This window comes from Acinonyx jubatus, chromosome B3, assembly GCF_027475565.1.
Source record: "Acinonyx jubatus isolate Ajub_Pintada_27869175 chromosome B3, VMU_Ajub_asm_v1.0, whole genome shotgun sequence".
Classification (NCBI taxonomy): domain Eukaryota; kingdom Metazoa; phylum Chordata; class Mammalia; order Carnivora; family Felidae; genus Acinonyx; species Acinonyx jubatus.
In genome coordinates this window covers 16,214,095-16,232,368 of record NC_069386.1, presented here as the reverse complement: position 1 = coordinate 16,232,368, position 18,274 = coordinate 16,214,095, and the positions used below count along the sequence as shown (strand labels likewise).

The 18,274-nt window shown below is 42.9% G+C and overlaps 1 long non-coding RNA gene across 1 annotated transcript in view; it reads left to right on the top strand.

Annotated features, from left to right (window-relative positions):
• The window catches only part of LOC128310974 (uncharacterized), a 31,518-nt gene extending 19,700 nt beyond the window's left edge, over positions 1–11,818 (top strand). Inside the window, exons 2-3 of the long non-coding RNA XR_003423255.2 lie at positions 2,628–2,682; positions 11,616–11,818. This is a non-coding gene — a long non-coding RNA (uncharacterized LOC128310974). The remainder of the gene's footprint in view (positions 1–2,627; positions 2,683–11,615) is intronic.
• Positions 11,819–18,274: the final 6,456 nt, after the last annotated feature.

Genomic DNA, 18,274 nt, shown 5'->3' with positions numbered 1-18,274 from the left:
TCCGGGGGGGGGGGGGGCTGTGAAACAGGTACAATCCACCTACCAGCTTCCCTGGGTATTCACTACTCTATGGCCTCTTGGTCAGTTCTTAATACAAACACTTTTTATTTTTATTGAAATTGTTTTTAAAAATGTTTATTTTTGAGACAGAGTGCGAGTGGGAGAGGAGCAGAGAGAGGGGGCGACACAGAATCCCAAGCAGGCTCCAGGCTGGAGCTGTCAGCACAGAGCCCGACGCGGGGCTCGAACTCATGAATCATGAAGTCATGACCTGAGCTGAGGTTGGATGCTTAACCGACTGATTGAGCCACCCAGGCGCCCCTCACCAACACTTTTTAATTTTTTTTTTTTCTTGAGAATCTACTGTTCAGAGCTGTGTAGTAAGAGTTACCTTCAGGAATGTTCTGTGCAATACCTTTCTCTCATAGTGAAAACTAGATACCATGAAGATCTCAAATCAGAGGATGCTTAATATATGTAGCCATTAAAATAACAGTTATTAAAATGATGATAGAGAAGATTGCTAAATGACAAAGCAGAGGAATGCTCATGATTGTTGGATTTTTTGTTAGTTTGTAAGAGTTTGCAAATTACTATGCCCAGTTCAATTCTGGTTTTTGTTTTGTTTTGTTTTGTTTTTTTGTACCTTTTGTATAAAGAATGAACAGTGGAGGGGTGCCTGGGTGGCTCAGTTGGTTGAGCCTACAACTTCGGCTCAGGTCATGATCTCACTGTTCGTGAGTTTGAGCCCCGCATTGTGCTCTGTGCTGACAGCTCGGAGCCTGGAGCCTGTTTCTGATTCTGTGTCTCCCTCTCTCTCTCTGCCCCTCTCCCATTTGTGCTCTGTCTCTCTCTCTCTCTCTCTCTCTCTCTCTCTCTCTCTCAAGAATAAACACTAAAAAAAAAAAGAATGAACAGTGGAAATGTACACCCCAAAATGTTAACACAGTTATCTTTTAAACATGGTGGAATATTTGGTGTTTATTTGTGTGTGTGTGTGTGTGTGTTTTACTTTCTTCAAAATAATGTACATTGAATGACTTCTACTTTGTCATCACAGAAAAGAAATGTTCAACTAGCTAATTGGATGGGAAATACCAGTTGTTAAAACAGCATGGCCATTTTAATGCTGCTGGATTTAAGCAAGACTCTTCAGTGTGTGTCAGCCGAGAAACTGAGTGTATAAATCGGCAATGGCCAGCCCATGAATAAAATAGACCTCTGACCCGCAACCTGCAGCAACAAATCCGGGCAACTAAGTCAACCGCTGTACCAACGGGCTGTGAATAGTCAGGACTTGATCAGTAACTGACACCTTCCCTAATTTTTGTCCCTGCTTCCAGTTGAGGGCCAAGCGGAGAAAGCCAGATACGCTTCCCTAACCAATGACATAGGATGTCCCCCTTCTAGCTAGCCCGTGTCCAGCATCCCCATCACCAGTGCCTCCAATGAGGCCACACCTGAAACCTTCCCTTTTCCCCACCGCGGCACACATGTTCTGTTCTGTCTGCCTTTGAATCTCTGCCAAGCGCCCGTGATTGTCGCTGGCTCCCTTGAACTCAAAAGAGAGAGCCTCTGCTTGTTCTCATGTGGGTGGTCTCTGTTTATTTCCACAAAAATTTGGCCTTTTGGAAAAACATGTGCGTTAAAAAAAATTATTCACTCTATGTGTAGCATTATGCTATCACTACTACTACAAAAAAAACACACAAAACAAAACCCAATTCCTCCTTGTACAGAAATTTTTGAATCTCAAGCCAGTCACTAAATCCGAATGGTCCAGGATTATTTGGAGAGATGAGGGTCCAGCTCATGGGGAATGAAATAAACACTGAGTCTGAGATTATTATTATTAAGATTTCCAGGTAGGGAAAAGTAAGTAACGTCAGGAGTAGAGAGATCGCTGCTTTTTGCTCTTCTGTGGGATTCTAACGTTCCCTACCTACTTGCCAAGTCTCATTACCTTGTCCCTCTAGGATGAAATCAGCTTACAGAAAAATTAAGTTTGATTTAGTGGCAAACTGGTATTTTCTACAGAGCAAATTGTGTAAGTGATCAAACTTGGATGGGTCAAACTTCATTATTAATACGAGTTACTAAGTGTTGTAGACAGTTTTCATCTGAGAGAAAGCTAGAGCTAACTTCAGAACCTTTACATGAGAAGAACGCCAAACAATTTGGAAAAATGTGTTGAAATCCTGCAGAAAGGACTGAGACACTGTGTGAATATGAATGAGGGATTCTGGTTATCTAACAGGTTTTCAGAAGACATCTGTGGTGAAATACCCTGATATGAATAAAACAAGGGTAATTTGATTCCTGTGTTAACGGGCATGTGTAGGTGGGGGTGGGGTGACAGGGAGAAAAGTCACAAATCTAAGCCACCGAAGAGAAATGATGCTTCCATATCAATGCCAAGCAATTGTCTTGTGTTTTCAAAGTCAGACAATGAAGGTATCACATATGTCATTGATTCAGATGGCTACTTTGTATATGGTGGGTCCTTAATACATGTGTAACAAATGTATTAATTCAGTACAATAATCTGGAGATCAAATGGGATTATACAATGTCAGAAAGGCTTCCCCAAATTCAAGCTGACTAATAAAATTTGCTGACTTTTTTAGGTGTAGGCTGTTTTGCATTATGAGTGACCATTGCATGCTTTTGTCATACCCTTGGGTAAGTGCTTGCAAGTTCAGAACTGGGTGAAATAGAAATGCATTAGACAAGAACGGCGGTGACTTATGTTTTTTTTTTTTCACCAAATTTAAATGTTTGGCAAAGAATTTGTTGACTTGAAGGCTTAAGACTTAAATCATTAAGCAGTCAAGGATGGAAGAAGTTGGCTTTATTGTCACAGAGAATACTATAGATGGACTAGAGGTACTCCTGTCCTTACAGTACTGAATCAGAAGGGCTATATTCAAAAAATGTTTTTTATATTTATTCATTTTTTTAAGAGACAGAGAGTGAGAGAGCAGGGTAGGGACAGAGAGAGACACACACACACAGAACCTGAAACAGGCTCCAGGCTCTGAGCTGTCAGCACAGAGCCCGATGTGGGATTCGAACTCATAACCCTCAGATCACGTCTGGAGCAGAAGTCAGCTGCTTAACCGACTGAGCCACCCAGGCATCCCGGGGTGTATTTAAAGTAGGGCCAGTTTCATAGGTAACTGGGGTGGTGTCATCATATGGATTTATTGAAAGGTCCGCCTTACCTATGACAAGGTACTAATCTTACCCACCTTCTTTGACAGCTATCCATGCTTATCTAAGCAATTGTAGTGTTTGCTTTTAGAGGGTCAAGCAATGATGGCCAATAGTTTCCATCCGAAAGAAGTGGTTACTTGGAATCCTGTATTTAGATTTGTAAGGTTGCACCTGGGTTTAGAGGGAACAAATGTAGGATTGTCAGACAGGACCTGGGAAGGGTTGTCTTGGATCTAAGACTTTATTTTCAGAAGCCACTGTAACAATATTTACACTGTAGCTCTTACTTTAACCATTTAACTGTTTTAGTAGCTACAGATTAGTAGGGTCTACACAGGCTAGGCATGTGTGGACAGGATTGGAAGAACAGATCCCATTGCTGGACACTGCCCAAATGAGGAAGACTGGTCTGGTTTGAGGTCCTGCAGTCGGGAAGACGGGGTGCCCGGTCAACTGTCAGGAGGTAGGAAAGCACTTGGAAGGAATAGCAGACAGGCAGAAGGAGACAGAGTCTGTGGGAGGCAAGTGCCGATCAGAGAACTCACATGGCCATTTTATTTTTCCAGCCCTGATTTCATCACCCTCTCTGGCAACCGAGGCTGAAATTCTCAGGCTTCCCACTTCAAGGAGGGCAATGCTTTCCACCTTTCTTCCGACTCTGAAACTTTTTATTTTCCATTGTTCTCAATGCAGTCAGACTGGATGTTTCTTTGTAGCTCTTAAAGGAACAAAGAAATATCTGGGTAACGGAAACTAGATGCAGGTCTCTGGGAGGTAAGACAGTGTGGATATCATTCTGGGAACTGCTAAAGGCAGAATGCTATGTATTGATTTTCAACTAGAATTAGGTGGGTAAGATCGTCTTTCAAAGTTGGCTAAAAAAATGAACTTGTCCTTTCTAAGGTCTAATTAAGATCCTCTGTCAGAAAACATAAAAAGAACTGTATATAATATCACGGGGGGCAATGCAAACCATTGGCTCCTTTTGCATTTAATAAGATGTCATGATAAAAAGAAGTTAGCTTTTTTTTTTTTTTAAACCAAGGAATTGGAAAATAGAAAAGAAGCTCTTCTCATTAGATTATATCTGAGTAACCCTCTTGGTCTGATATTTGCAACATATTTGGCGTAAAATTCATGGATCGATATGGTTTCTGAGGCAGGAGGTTACCTTTCATGTTGATGAGATTCAGGTTCCCTTCCGCTATCACGTTATTACTGGACGTTATTTGCTCATCAACCATTATGTAGAAAAGTTTCTAATCTAGAAAAGTTAGAAGAAAGAGCATATTAAGAAAGACTTCTGGGTTAAACTTTTTCTCCATTTTCCCCCTTTTCCCCCAAACGAAAGAAAACTGGACCAACAAATGGTTCTTGGCTACATATGGATGCAATATGGGTCCAAGAATGCTTGATGACAGAAAGCAGAGTTGTAATCTATTCCAAATGGACCATCATCTGGATATTTGAAATGTCATGCTGTAAACAGTGTTCCCTTGTCTTATAGGATGTTATGTAGGGTTGAATGCAGATGAAAGCATAAATTTATATCATGAAGTAAAGTATAAAATGAATGTTAACCTCCTAAGTACTTCTTTTTTTCAATGTCAGTTTCTGTTAACTGCCTGTCTTCTTCCAGCAGTGCACCTCCCATCTTTAATCCTTTGGCCATTTGATGACCCCCATCATTTCTCTCTCTCCCTTCAAGAAAGGGGTAGGAAATTTAGAATTCAAAGGAATTTTGGAACTCTTTTTTATAAGCCTTATTTTGTAAATCAGCTCAACCTTATTTCGTAACTCAGAAAACTAAGATCTAGGGAAGCTATATAGTCCCACAGCTCGGTAGGTAAGCAGATGATCCAGGAATTTACAGACTCCTAGGGTGGGATAATTTGCATGGTGTTATGTTGCCTTTCAGTAAATACCTGTCTGATCCTATAATGTTTCCATCCCTAGCAGAGGACTGATTTAATCAGCTTGTCCTCATAACCACCATAGGTGTTCAGAATTAGCTACTTGATTATGTGGATGTTATTCATTCAATTTTCATTCATTCACTCATTCATTTAGATAATACTTATTTTCCTCAAGCTTTTATTGTAAAGATATACATACTCAGTGCACAGAGCACCAGCAGCCTCAAAATTCACATAAAGGAGCAAAATTCTCCTTTCCTCCACCACATCCACTTCCCAGAAATGTTCCTTATGAGAGCACACTGTATATCCTTTCAGACATGTTTTTGATGCATAAAAATGTTATAGTACATAATATATATATGCACGTATTAAAAATGGGAGCATACTATACATGTTTTCTGCAACTTTCCTTTTTAACTTTTCTCACATAATAATGCCATGCACACTTTATCATATCATAGTTAATTTGCTCCTGTTATCAGTGCATGTGTACATGTTATGTATATTTTTATCTATGTAGCAATCCATAGTTTGTATGCTATGGAAGGTTATCTTACCATTCCTCTGTTGATGGGCATTTTATGTAGATCCCAATTTTTATCGTGGAAGGCAATGCTACAAGGAATATCTGTTTTTGCATTTCTGCCAACACATCTGTAGGATGCATTCCTAGAAGGGGAATTTCTGGGTCCTTCAATGTATATTTATTGCGTAACTATCGTGTGCAAAGTGCCGTAGGTGATAGGATGCAATCTTTGAAGAAGAGATGGTTCCTCTTCTCATGAAGCTTGTGGTTCAGGTAGCAAGAAGTATACACAAACAATGGATTTCAAGTAGAAAATCATGAGTGCTGTTTAGAAAACTTGGTGACTCTGCCATGGGAGAATAAAAACACCTTGACTTTCTAACCCAGCCTGTGCGAAGTAACAGTTATCTGGAGATGGGAGTCTCAGTGGAAATGCATTGAAAATTTCTGAACAAAATTACTAGGATGAGTTGAAATGTGGGAATGTGGAAGGTGACTTGTGTCTTGTGAGAGCCGCACAAATGTCCAGGAAATGTAATTGTTGGTGTTGAACTTCGAGGAAGTATCGATATTGGTGAGGGCGAGAATTGTTGCTATCCATTTGATGATACAAGACTGAAAGGACTTTTGTTTCCAAGATCTTTTCTCATTGTTTGATGGAGCAAAGTTTTATTTTGACTCAAGGCTAACTTGCTGTGGGTTTTGGCTTTACATATGAGTGGGGTCAGCTACAGGGAGCCTCTTCTTGAATCCGGACCATTTTGGTAAATCACACATTCGTCTTCAGTGTAGCTAGAGTTTAAGAACGAGCGCTTGTATTTTTTTTTCTTTTTTCATTTACAAACCCAATCCAGTTTTCCTAGGGAAGCTTCTCTTGAACCTTCAGCAGCTGTAGTCAAGACATCAGTCCTCATCAGAATCTTACAATAGGTTGCAGATTTATGGGTTTTAAAAATAGATTCAAGCATGACATTATTCTTATTATCATTTAAATATTTATTCATTTATTTTGAGAGAAAATGAGAGAGAGAGAGAGAGAGAGAGCAGGGGAGGGACAGAGAGAGAGAGGGAGAGAGAGAATCCCAAGCAGGCTCTGTGCTGTCAGCGCAGAGCCTGACGTGGGGCTCGATCTCATGGCCTGTGAGATCATGACCGGAGCAGAAATCACGAGATGGATGCTTTACCGACAGAGCCACCCACATGCCCCCAAGCATAAAATTATTTAAGTGGAGATGTAGATTATAAGCCTTGTGCTCTAAGGCGTTCATCTTTCCAGTGAGGAATTTGGTGGGAAAAAATTCAGTACGATATTTGACAGAAATTCCTCCAGCCACATCTTAGAATCCTTTTAGATTCATGGCCTTGAAGTTATCTCACCTAATGCATAATACAAGCTCAGCCCCCACTTGTAACACTCAGCAAGTTCAAAGTACCCATCAACACGCAGTGAAAACCCACAGGAGAGAGGGGAAGGTAATCAAATACTGGAGAAACTAACCCTAGGCAGAATCAGTGGCAATTTTGAGAAGAAAAATTGGGGAGACCTTAAAATATTTTGATCATGCAAAGCGTTTTTCAACTCCTGATAAGAGAGAGCAACGCATTAAGTCGCTGGCAGTTGGAGAAGGAGTCAGATTCTGGTCCTTCCATTGCAAGGTACCCAGCAAAACAGAGCGTTTTCCATTCTGAGGGATGCAAAGCAGCCAGCGGTGTTTAAATGCTCCCTCTGGTCTGGATGTCTTCATCAGGCAGTCGGGAGGCCTCCCCAGGAGCCCCTCAGGCCTGGGTGTCCAAAGAGCTTCTTCAGGAAGCACCATGAGCTGATCTTGCAAGGGTCCCCATGGCCTATTGTGAGTCATGTCAGGCCCCAGAGCCCGCATCCCACAAGCAAGAAGCAGCAGGGGAAAAACAATTTTGGCTTTTGCAGGTGTCGGATTGCAAAGAAAGAACGGTTGGTACAAGAGGCAACACCCCCTTTTAAAAAGTCAGCTTGGGTGATTGAAAGCCAGGCTAGGAGTTTTCAGATAAAAAGGATTTTAGTAGTGATGACCACTCCTATAGAGAAACCCTCTGGAAACGGAACAGTTAACTTGTCAGAAATATACAAAAAAAAAAAAAAAAAAAAGAAAGAAAGAAAGAAAAAAGGATGTGGTTGGTTTTCTTTTTTCTTTTTAAGTTTATTTATTTACTTTAAGAAAGACAGAGAGTGTAAGTTGGGGGAGGGACAGTGAGGGGGACACAGAGGGTCCAAAGTGAGCTCCATGCTAACAGCAGAGAGTCCAATGTGGGGGCTCAAACCCACAAAGTGTGAGATCATGACCTGAGCTGAAGTCAGACGTTCAACCAAGTGAGTCACCCAGGCGGCCTGATGTGGTTGGTTTTCAACTAGATTTTACCTATTATATTATACTGGAACATACCCTAGAGGTTTCTTTAAATTGTGATTTCTTTTTATTTTTTTTTAAGTTTATTTATTTATTTTGAGAGACTGAAAGCGAGAGCGAGAGAGAGGGAACCAGTGGGATAAGGAGAGAGAGAGAGGGAGAGAGAGAGAATCCCAAGCAGGCCTGCACTGTCAGCATGGAGCCCAACGCAGGGCTCGAATCCACGAACCATGATGAGATCAGGACCTGAGCCAAAATCAAGAGTCAGATGCTTAACCATCTGAGCCACCCGGGTGCCCCTAAGTTGTAATTTCTTTATTATTAAAACTAGTAACCGAATCTAGGGTGCCTGGCTGCCTCAGTCAGTAGAGCACGTGACTCTTGATCTCAGGGTCATGAGTTCAAACCCCACGTTGGGCATGGAGCCCACTTTAAAGAATAAGCCAACAAACTAGTAGCTGAATCTAGTTGGTGTGGTCGTGGGTTAGGACACTGTGGGTTCAGAACCAAGGAGAACCTGGTTTCAGTCTCACTTCTATCCCCACCATATTTAAAACCAGGCACAGATCACTTTACTGTTCTGTGCCTCAGTTTCCTCATCTGTAAAATGAGATCCATAATAGAATCTCTCACATAGGTTAATAGGAGTAATAAATGAGCTGCTTTCTAGGATGTACTTAGGACAGTGCTCAAAAATGACTAATTGTCACAACGAACACTAGTCATAATTCGTGTTGTGGTTTAAATATCAATTACCATTAAAATATTACTGAGTATTAATTGTGTTCCAGAATTAGCAGCTTTTAAGCCAATATGACTAATTATTGTTGGGTTTTAATAAACTTCACTTCACATATTCACAAAATAAGATTTAATTCTTACTCAGGTCAATTCATCGCCATTATATATACCAATAGATCGCCGACTTTAAAAGTAATTTAATTTAATACCTACATCATTCAACATCTCTCTGATGATGAAGATGATGAAGAGCCTGGCTTTTGTTAAGCACCAAATAAATACAAATTATTTTTAGTATCATAAATGCATGCTTATCTAGTCTGACTGCCTTTGGAGTTCCCTGTGTTAAGATGTTGCTTACAAGTGTCTATAAGCCAGTTATCATGTGCCTGCTTTGTCTACACATGTTTATTTTGAGGACAGGGATTGTGTCTTCAGCACCTGAAGAGATAATGGCTCCTGGTGGGCATGAAGCATCTAGCATAGTATTTGGCACATAGCAGGTTCTTAGGCAATTGAATTCCCTTTACTGTGAAGCTGTGTTGTTGACTCATTGGATTCCTCTTCCATTGGGGAATGTGGTGCTCTACAGTCTCCATTAGTTTTGTGTCACCCTAGGACTTTCCTTGTACGTTTTATTCCTTCTCATTAAGAAATTCAGGATTCTTGGAAGTCAGGGGACAACACAATAGCATCAGGCTGGCAAAAGCTATATCTACCAATGGCCTCATGGTGGTTGGGGACACAAAAATGCAAGAGTTTTGAGGCAGCAGGCACCACCAGGCAGCCGAGGTGGATGCTGGGGCAGACTTTTAATTGTTTATTGTTGCATCTCAGATTTACCGGGTCTGTTAATTAAAAATGTAAATTAATTAATAGTTCATCATGGCACACTAACAGGAAAGGAGGGAGGTGGAAAATGTAGAGACGTTGAGGAAAAGGATGCTTCGTTTTAGAGAGGGAGTTGGATTAGTTTAACTGATCTTTGGGTACTATTCCAAATCATAGAGCGAAAGGGGGGTTGTTGACAGCCCAAGTTTGATAAGTATACTTGGCATTAATGGCATTAGGAACTAAAGGAAATTAAGGGAAATTAAGGTAAAAAGGAAAGCTAGACAGTGCCCAGTAGGAGTTGGGTATAGCCAAACCCCAATGACTGGAGTGGCCAGGAGAGGATGTGGAAGTCACTGTACAGGACTTCCAGACTCTCTTAGTCTGTAGTCACCCCATTGGGGGACCAACACGTGGCAGAGTAGAGGAGGAGGAGGTGAACCATCACACGCACCCTACCCTGCACAGGCGGACCAGCCACTTTTCTCCCATCTAGGGCCCTGCCTTGTTAGCACCAGCCCAACCATCGGGACGTTTAGCTGGACTCTGACAACAGAGATGGGAAAGTGTACCCGTGGGTTAGGGGAATCTGAGTGGGATGGTAGAGAAGAAAGGGAAGGGGAGTAGAAAACAGAAGGAAAGCTTTTCCTTCCCAGGGACCAGGAAACAGCTCAGAACCTGGCTGACTATACCTTAAATTTCCTTCCTTCCTTGATTGGCCGCATTACCAAAGAAAGAAAGCACAACAATGCCTTCCTTCCTTTCGTGGTCTGAATGCTTATTTAAAGAACACGGCTTCCCATTTCCTGCTGTAGCCCCAGAGCCTGGTCTCTTGATTTCGTTTTCCTCTGGGACCCTCTTTCTCTCTGCTGAGTGTCTCCACACACTCCCCTGCCTCTTCCAGCCCCCTCTGCTTCCTGCCCCTGTGGCCGCCTTCATCCCCTGCCCAGCTCCAGAGGAAGAAAGGCTCCTGTCACTGTGAAGTCTAAGAGGACCACCCAGCAGGTTTTTCTTTTCTTTCTTTCTTTTTCTTTTTCTTTCTTTCTTTCTTTCTTTCTTTTTTTTTTTTTTAGCTTCAAGAGTGTCTCTTGACACTCTTCAAGAAGCCAGTCTCTTTGGCCTTGGTTAAGAGCGGGCAAGGGCTTTGGGAGATAGAGCGGAGAATGAGGACAGGAACAGTGACAGTTGTGGCAAAGCCCACAAGTGCCAGCAGGAGGGAAATGTTAGTCTGCCATTTCTGGGAGCTGCAGAGCATATGGGGAGCCTGGAATTGTTGTCAGCAGCCCAGATCAGGGCTGTGCCATCCTGGCAGCTTCCCTGGGGCTTTAAGAAAGCGTTTCCGTGAGCTCCCTTACCTGTGGTTGTCAGAGGAAATGGTCCTATGTTGTTTTTCATATCCTTCGATCTGTTCATCTGGGTATCATTATTAAAGGCTGCATTGTACTCCACGGTGTGGATGCACCGTACAATTTACCTAACACAATCCTGACTTTAGGACATTTGGTTTGTTTCCATTTTTAAGAACTGATGCTAAACAATGCTATCACGAATAACCTTTTAATATACATTTGTTAGCAGTGTAATTGTTAAATCAAAGAACACATCTATTTCTAAAACTTTCGGTATGTAAGGCCAACCTGGTCTCTAGAAAACGTAAGCCAATGATTATATCCTTCAGCTATGTGATATGAGCACAGTTATCTCATTTATACATGTCATTAGATGTGCACTTATGTTTTAGCTCAGGAAATATTCTGAAAGATAAACACTATAATGTTGAGAATGGTTATTTCTGGATACTAGGGTTTTAGGAATATTTGGGGGTGGGGAGTGAGGGAGGTTGACATTATTTTCTTTTTTTCTGTAATGAACATTTTCTGGTTTTGTATTTAAAAACTTAAATGCTATCGTTCTAAGACTGGATGTCTTTAAGAGAAAATAATATCATAATGAATCTTAATTAATTGATTCTTAAATACGAATTTTTTTTCCTTGTAGACTGATTGACTGTCAGGACTGGAAGGGAACCTGAAATTCAGCTGGTCTAACTACATTGTGTACTTACTGGTGTGGAAATTGAGTCTCCAGGAGATGGCCTGAATTGCTTCTATTCACAGAGCTACTCTAGGGCAAATCCAGACGCTGGAGTCCAAGAACATTCTTGACTGCCTGTTTATTAAAGCATTGTTCTACACTCTTCCTCCTGCTTTTAAAAAAGGAAAATCTAATTTGCTTTTATTTATTTCCCCTTTATTTTAAAATTATTCATACTAGCTAATGATTAGTTTACCAAAGCATGGCTCCAATATTTTTGGAGCTCCAGAACAGAGTTCTTAGCTTTGCCTAAAGGAAGGCTCAGTGGGTGAAGTATCTGACTTTTGATCTCAGCTCAAGTCTTGATCTCAGGGTCATGAGTTCAAGCCCCACATTGGGCTCAAAGCCCACTTAAAAAAAAAACAAAAAACACAAAAACAATAGATAATAAGAGCTATAAGAAGAACACGAATGAAGGCTCGGAAGACAGACTGGTGCTGCTTTTTTTCTTTGCCTTTTTAAAAATTGCTTTTTAATTTTCCAGTATCTTTCCTGTTCTTTGTCACTTGTCTGTAAGTTGAAAAAAAAAAAAGCTTCAAATTGCCCACACAGGACAATCATTCCGGACCACAGAAAACTATCTTTACGTCTTCAGAATGTCCAAATGAGCTCTCTACCATTTAATGGGGATGGTAGTGAGGTAAATTGCTGCATCCCAGGAGGCCAGATGTGTGAGCAGAGGAATTCTGCTAACTGGCAATACTACATGACACGTGGAGCCTTCACTCTCTTTAAAGAATTTTGATAAGAGATGTTAAAAATGGAAGGCACACAGATACTAAATTCTGTAGCGCGTGGAGTTGCTAACCATTTGGGAAGTCGACTCCCCTACACCGCGCTCTATTTTCACGCAAACTCTAAAAGCAACATGTGGGTTTATTGTACTTGCTGTACTTCCATTTCATCAAGAAGTACAGCGGGATCCTGGAAATACAAGGGCTTCCTCTTGATGCGTCGTTAGCTGAGCTGTGAGAGGCCAGGCCACTGAGCATTTGACTTGAGTTCAATTCACCTATGACCTCCGAGGAATCCTGACTTTAGATGAGGAGGGTGGGTCTGAGGATTGCTGTGACTTTTCCCAACATGGTGCACAGCCGACCTGGTAATGGGACAGGTTGTATTTGGACGGGTATTGGTCTTTGCCTCTCTGCTTATACATACACACACACACACACACACACACACACACACACACACACACTTTACATAATAAATAATATAATGAAATATAAATGGCATAATAAAAATCGATTAAAAATAGAGAGAGAGAGAGAGAGGTTTTCTCTCTATATGGAGAGCTTCTCTTTATATAGTAGCTTCCTGAAAATCAACGTACTGCAATACAATAGGAGGAAAAATACTCAGTGAAATCTTTCCTTTCTTGTAGTTGATGCAGGTTGGAAAATCACACTACTTAGATTAAGAAAAATAAACGTCATTTTTTGGAAAAATAAGCAGGAGCTCTCCTGGACCCTTAGATAGGAAAACTCCCCATCCTAGCCCCCACTTGCTTTTGTTCATCATCCTGTGTCTGATTGCGTGTTATCACCTTCAAGAGAACAGCTGGGTCACCGTGAAAGGGTGTTAATCTCCCAGTGGCTTCCCTAACACCTTATTGACAGCTCAAGTCAGGGTGGCCTACTTTGGCTTTGGTGAATCCGACTTGTCAAAATTCCTTTTCAACTTTATATTCATTTAAAAAAAAAAAAGATGGCCCCTACAATTTCCCCAGCAAGATCTGTAATGATAACTATTCCGCATGACCTAGCAGCGTTGCGGGAGAGTGCTCCCGTTCCTGGGAGGCATACAGCACGGAAGTCAACTCCTACCTGCATATATCAGCGGAGCCTGGGGGTCTGTCTTTAGAAAGAAGCGAACGTACAACTAATGAGTTACAGACAGTCCCGTGCATCGCACAGAGGAGCTCCGGTTCTCCGCTGGTTTGAAGATTTGAGCATTACTTCCTGTGATTTTTAGCTGCAGTAGAATGAGTGCCGTCAGTTCCGGATTCTCTCTGGTACACCTGCCGGGACTTCAGCCTGCCCTAGATTGGGCCTGCCCTGGATCAGAACCGATCAATCTATCAGCAAAACCTGATTGTCCACTCATTTGATGAACCTTTGGGGTAAACAATTATGCTGAACTAGTAGGGAGGCTTGGGGATGCAGGACAGCGCCCTGTTCTTGAGATCACCCAGAGGGGACACAGCTGTATGGAGAGCTGACCCACGAGTCAGTGGGTGATTAGCTAAGATCTAGCTAAGACCCCTCAGGAGAGAGGCATATGATGAGGAATGCTATAAGGGAATGTCTGATGAGGGAAAACCGTTTGAACCTGGCCTTGAAAGACCAACCATGGGATGAGAACATTCCAGGCAGAGCATGAAGATTTAGGATGCAAAACCTTAACACACGCCAGGGAAGGTAGGTAGGGTGACCAGCTGTCTTGGTTGGCCTGGTAAGTGAGCAGGTTCCTGGGGCTTGAGGTTTCAGTGCTAAAACCAGCAAAGTCCCGGGACAGCTGGGACAAATTGGTTATCCTACAGGAAAGCCAGAATGAAAAGGAGGGTTGTGGCCGGACGGGAGAGTCATGGTCCCAGTTCAGTGGGAGATGCTGCTGGTTTAGGTAAAGCACCACATGGAGCTTACAATCTAGCCAATGAAGTAAGACTACCAAGGACAGAACAGTTTTAGCATTACAAAAGAATATTTGACACTGAGCGGACTTAGTGTGAATTTGTGCTTTGCACACAGTTAAGGGCATGGGCCAGGTACTAACTGGGTAGCTAGAATGAATTACGGACAAGGTAAGGAGGAGGTCCATAGGGTTTAGCTGAGACCTCAAAGTAGGGACAGGCAGATAGCGGCATGGTAGATAGGAAGAAATAACTTGAGTTTAGGCTTGGGGTTGAGGCAAATTATAGTGTGGGTAGAAGATTACCTACTACCTATTAGAAGAGAAAATGTTCCTGCCAAATAATAATGCAGGGACATGATTAAGCAGGGCTGAGGGGTCTATATGGAAGCTTGAGGCATTTTAAGAGGCCAGCATTTCCAGGAGGATGTTGTCCAGGTGACGAGGCTCCTGAGGGTCTCAGGAAGGCAATGGGTTCCATGAGGTATCCAAGCTGGGAAACACCACATGCTGTCTCTCCTTAGTGGAGAGTCATGATGAATAGTAACATACTTCAGGCTTGGAGAAGTTCTGCAATAATGAAACAGAGCAAATTACCCTTTCTAACACAAGAGGCCACTAACCCTCTTTGGGGACGGGGTCAAGACTAGAAGGCAGGGATTTAATAATATTTTGTGGACAAAAGATTCTTTGGAAAGACTTTGAGGCGCTTTACTACAGATATGAATGAGTCACTTTTTTTAAAGCTAAAGTGATGCTATTAATGCATTTCAGGAAGCTTGCCCTACCAACGATTGCAAAAAAGATCTGAAGAGGTACTATGGCAGCAAGAACTATAGAGGGACAGGTAGACCCGAGGTCAGATTTGTTGCTCACTCACTGTCAGAAGCCTCATGGGTTTGTATGGTTCAATTAAATTTTGGTTTGAAAAATCTTGGCACGAAGCCTACCACATGGCAAACACTATATGGAAGCTATTGTTATAATTTTCATTTTTGGAGTGATAAATTGGAGCAGAAAGGTCAAACAATCAGTTTAGACTTTGCCAGAGTTGTCTTGCCTTCCTTCCCTAGACAAAATCCCTCACGCTAACAGTCTCGGGGTGCCATCTTACCTTCCCCGATGGTGAACTGTTAAAAGACTAAGTAAGCGGCTCCCAGCAGTGGCAGAGCCCAGCAATATGCAGCCTGTTGTCTGTCAGACGATACAGTCGCAGTCCCAGTGAGGGGCCCAGCACGCACACCCCAGGAGAGAAAGTCTTGCTGCATGTGATATGGAAGATGCTGAAGAGGTGAGGGAAGCACCATATGCTGCTGGGCCTTTGTGTGTGTGTGTGTGTGTGTGTGTGTGTGTGTGTGTGTGTGTGTATGTGGGGTAGGGAGAGAGATAAATAACAGCAGAAGCCTGGCACAAGGCTCCAGCTGGAACACCCACCAAGATCTCTCAGGTCCTCCAATGGCGTTCTCCTGGACACATGCACATGGCTTTCTTCTTCATTATGGAATAAAAGAATGTTCTTAATTTTGGAACAAAGGAACAGTAGCAAAACATGCTCAGCCAAAACTAAAGTGAGGAGAGAGGGACAGGAGAAGACCCATATGCCCATGTTCATCCAAAGAAGCTATACTCCCTTTTGAAATTGGGGAGAAGCCATGTCGTACTGTGTGGCCAACTGTTGCCTACCAGGTCACTGTGCTTCTCCTGATTTCTTTACCTGGATCCTGAAAAGTGCCAGGCAAGCATAATTCCCTTCAGGGGCACCCCATATCTGTACAAAGGAAGTATTTGAGAAGCAAGAGGGGACAGGCAGATTTGGTGAGTAAAGCTGAAACTCCATCTGTCGTTCTTGAGATGTTTTATGAGTTCTGCTGTCACAGTTGCATGAGTGTGGGATTGATCATTCAAACGGGGATGATTTTTGACAGTGAAAAGGTGCTATGTAATAATTACCTTGGGGCAATGAGCTCACACTGGCTATTCCAGGCAAACGGGAGTATATGGCCCCTGGTGTGGTCTGAATTGTGTCCTCTCACAAATTCATATGCTGAAGGCCTAGCCCTCAGTACCTCAGAATGTGACTGTATTTGCAGCTAGGCTTTTAAAGATGTGATTAACTTAAAACGAGGCCTTTAGGTTGGGCCATAACCCAATCTGACTGGTGTCAGAGGAAGAGACACCAGGGGGTGCACACAGGGGGAAGACCGTGTGAAGACACAGAGAGAAGGCGGCCATGTGCAAGCCAATGAGAGAGGCCTCAGAAGAAACCAAATTGGCCAACACCCCAATCTTGGACTTATGGCCTCTAGAACCATAAGAACGATAAGAAAATACATTTCTGTTGTTTAAGCCACCCGTCTGTGGTTATTACAGCAGCCCTAGCCAGCTAACAAAAGCACTTATTTTCTCTAATTTTCCTGATCTATAAAAATGGACGTAATATGCCTAACACTCAGGGTTGAATTAGACAACATATAGTACATCGCATTGTGCTATAATGTAACGTGTATACACCTTGACATACGTAAGCCTCCTTGAGGCCACATCCTGAAAGTCCTTGGTTTTACCAATTCTGGACTATGCACTGGAGTATTAATTATAAAAACAGTAGATATCTGCTAGTCCCATGTAGCCCTTGAAAATGATAGCCTGTTGGGATTTTTTTAATGTTTATTTATTCTTGAGAGAGAGAGAAAGGGAGAGAGAGAGAAAGAGAGCAGAGCAGGAAAGGGGCAGAGGGTGAGAGACAGAATCCTAAGCAGGCTCCACTCTGTCAGCACAGAGCCCAACGTGGGGCTTGAACTCACAACCACGAGGTCATGACCTGAGCCAAAATCAAGAGTCAGATGCCCAACCAACTGAGCCCCCCAGGTGCCCCCTGAAGCTTTTTTTTGTTTTTTGTTTTTGTTTTGTTTTGTTTTGTTTTGCTTTAATTTGGAACTTTAGTAAGAAAACAAAAGGACCAGTTGAGAATGACTAAACCCACATTCTGGAATGTGAACTAGAGATGAAATTCATTCTAATGCGGTTAAGTTAAATATGGTCCTGCATCACCGAACATTCAATGCTGTGCCCTGGTGGGCAGGCTGTCCAGGAGTCAGCTGCAGGGTTACAGCATTCTGTGGTTGGGGCTCATCTGCACGACTTGCAATGCCCCTTGCATTGCCCACATTGGGTTGACCCCCTTGTGGGGGCCTCTGGTGGTTCTTGAGGTTACCTGCCTGTGGCCAGGTCTTCCCTGCTTGTACACTGACTCTCCTGCCTCTGTGCATGTGTTCAGGTCCCGTTGGCCATGGTTCCAAGCTCATTCTGTGATGATTCCAAGAAGGCCTGCTGTTATCATATACTCTGCCAGTGGCTGAGGCCGGTTACCAGAGGTCAGGGGGTACAGGGAAAGGTGGGGCGGGGGGCTTTCTCTCTATTTGGGCCGGGATTCTATGAAGCTTTTCCTTCTCATGTGGATGCTCTGGACTCTGCCCCCTTAGGACTCATGGTTTTTTCTTGCATATGGGGTAAACGCCAGCAGAGGGTCCCTGGCACGTTCAGCACGTCATCCTCCTGGTCAGACAGTTTCAAGAAGGTCTGTTGAACCATTGCACACAAGCCTCACTGAGCAGCACTCAGAAAGCAGCAGGTGCCCAGCCCATGGTGGCTTTTCTTCCTGGGAATTATTCCAGGGCTGTTACCTTGTGCTCTTCTGTTTGAGGAATAAAGAAGGCCTCGCTCCTCCCCGTGGGATGCATAAGGACATCTGTGACATACACAGAAACAGGAGGCCTGCTTCAGTCAGTCACATGACCAAGACTCCTCCAGCCCTACTCTCTGCCCAGGAGTGTTTAGTGGGTGATAGGCCCAGTGAAGGAGGCAGCAAGGACAAGGCAATAGTGAGCTTAGGCCTGAACAACACGCGGCCCCAGGTTCAAGTTCCTCTT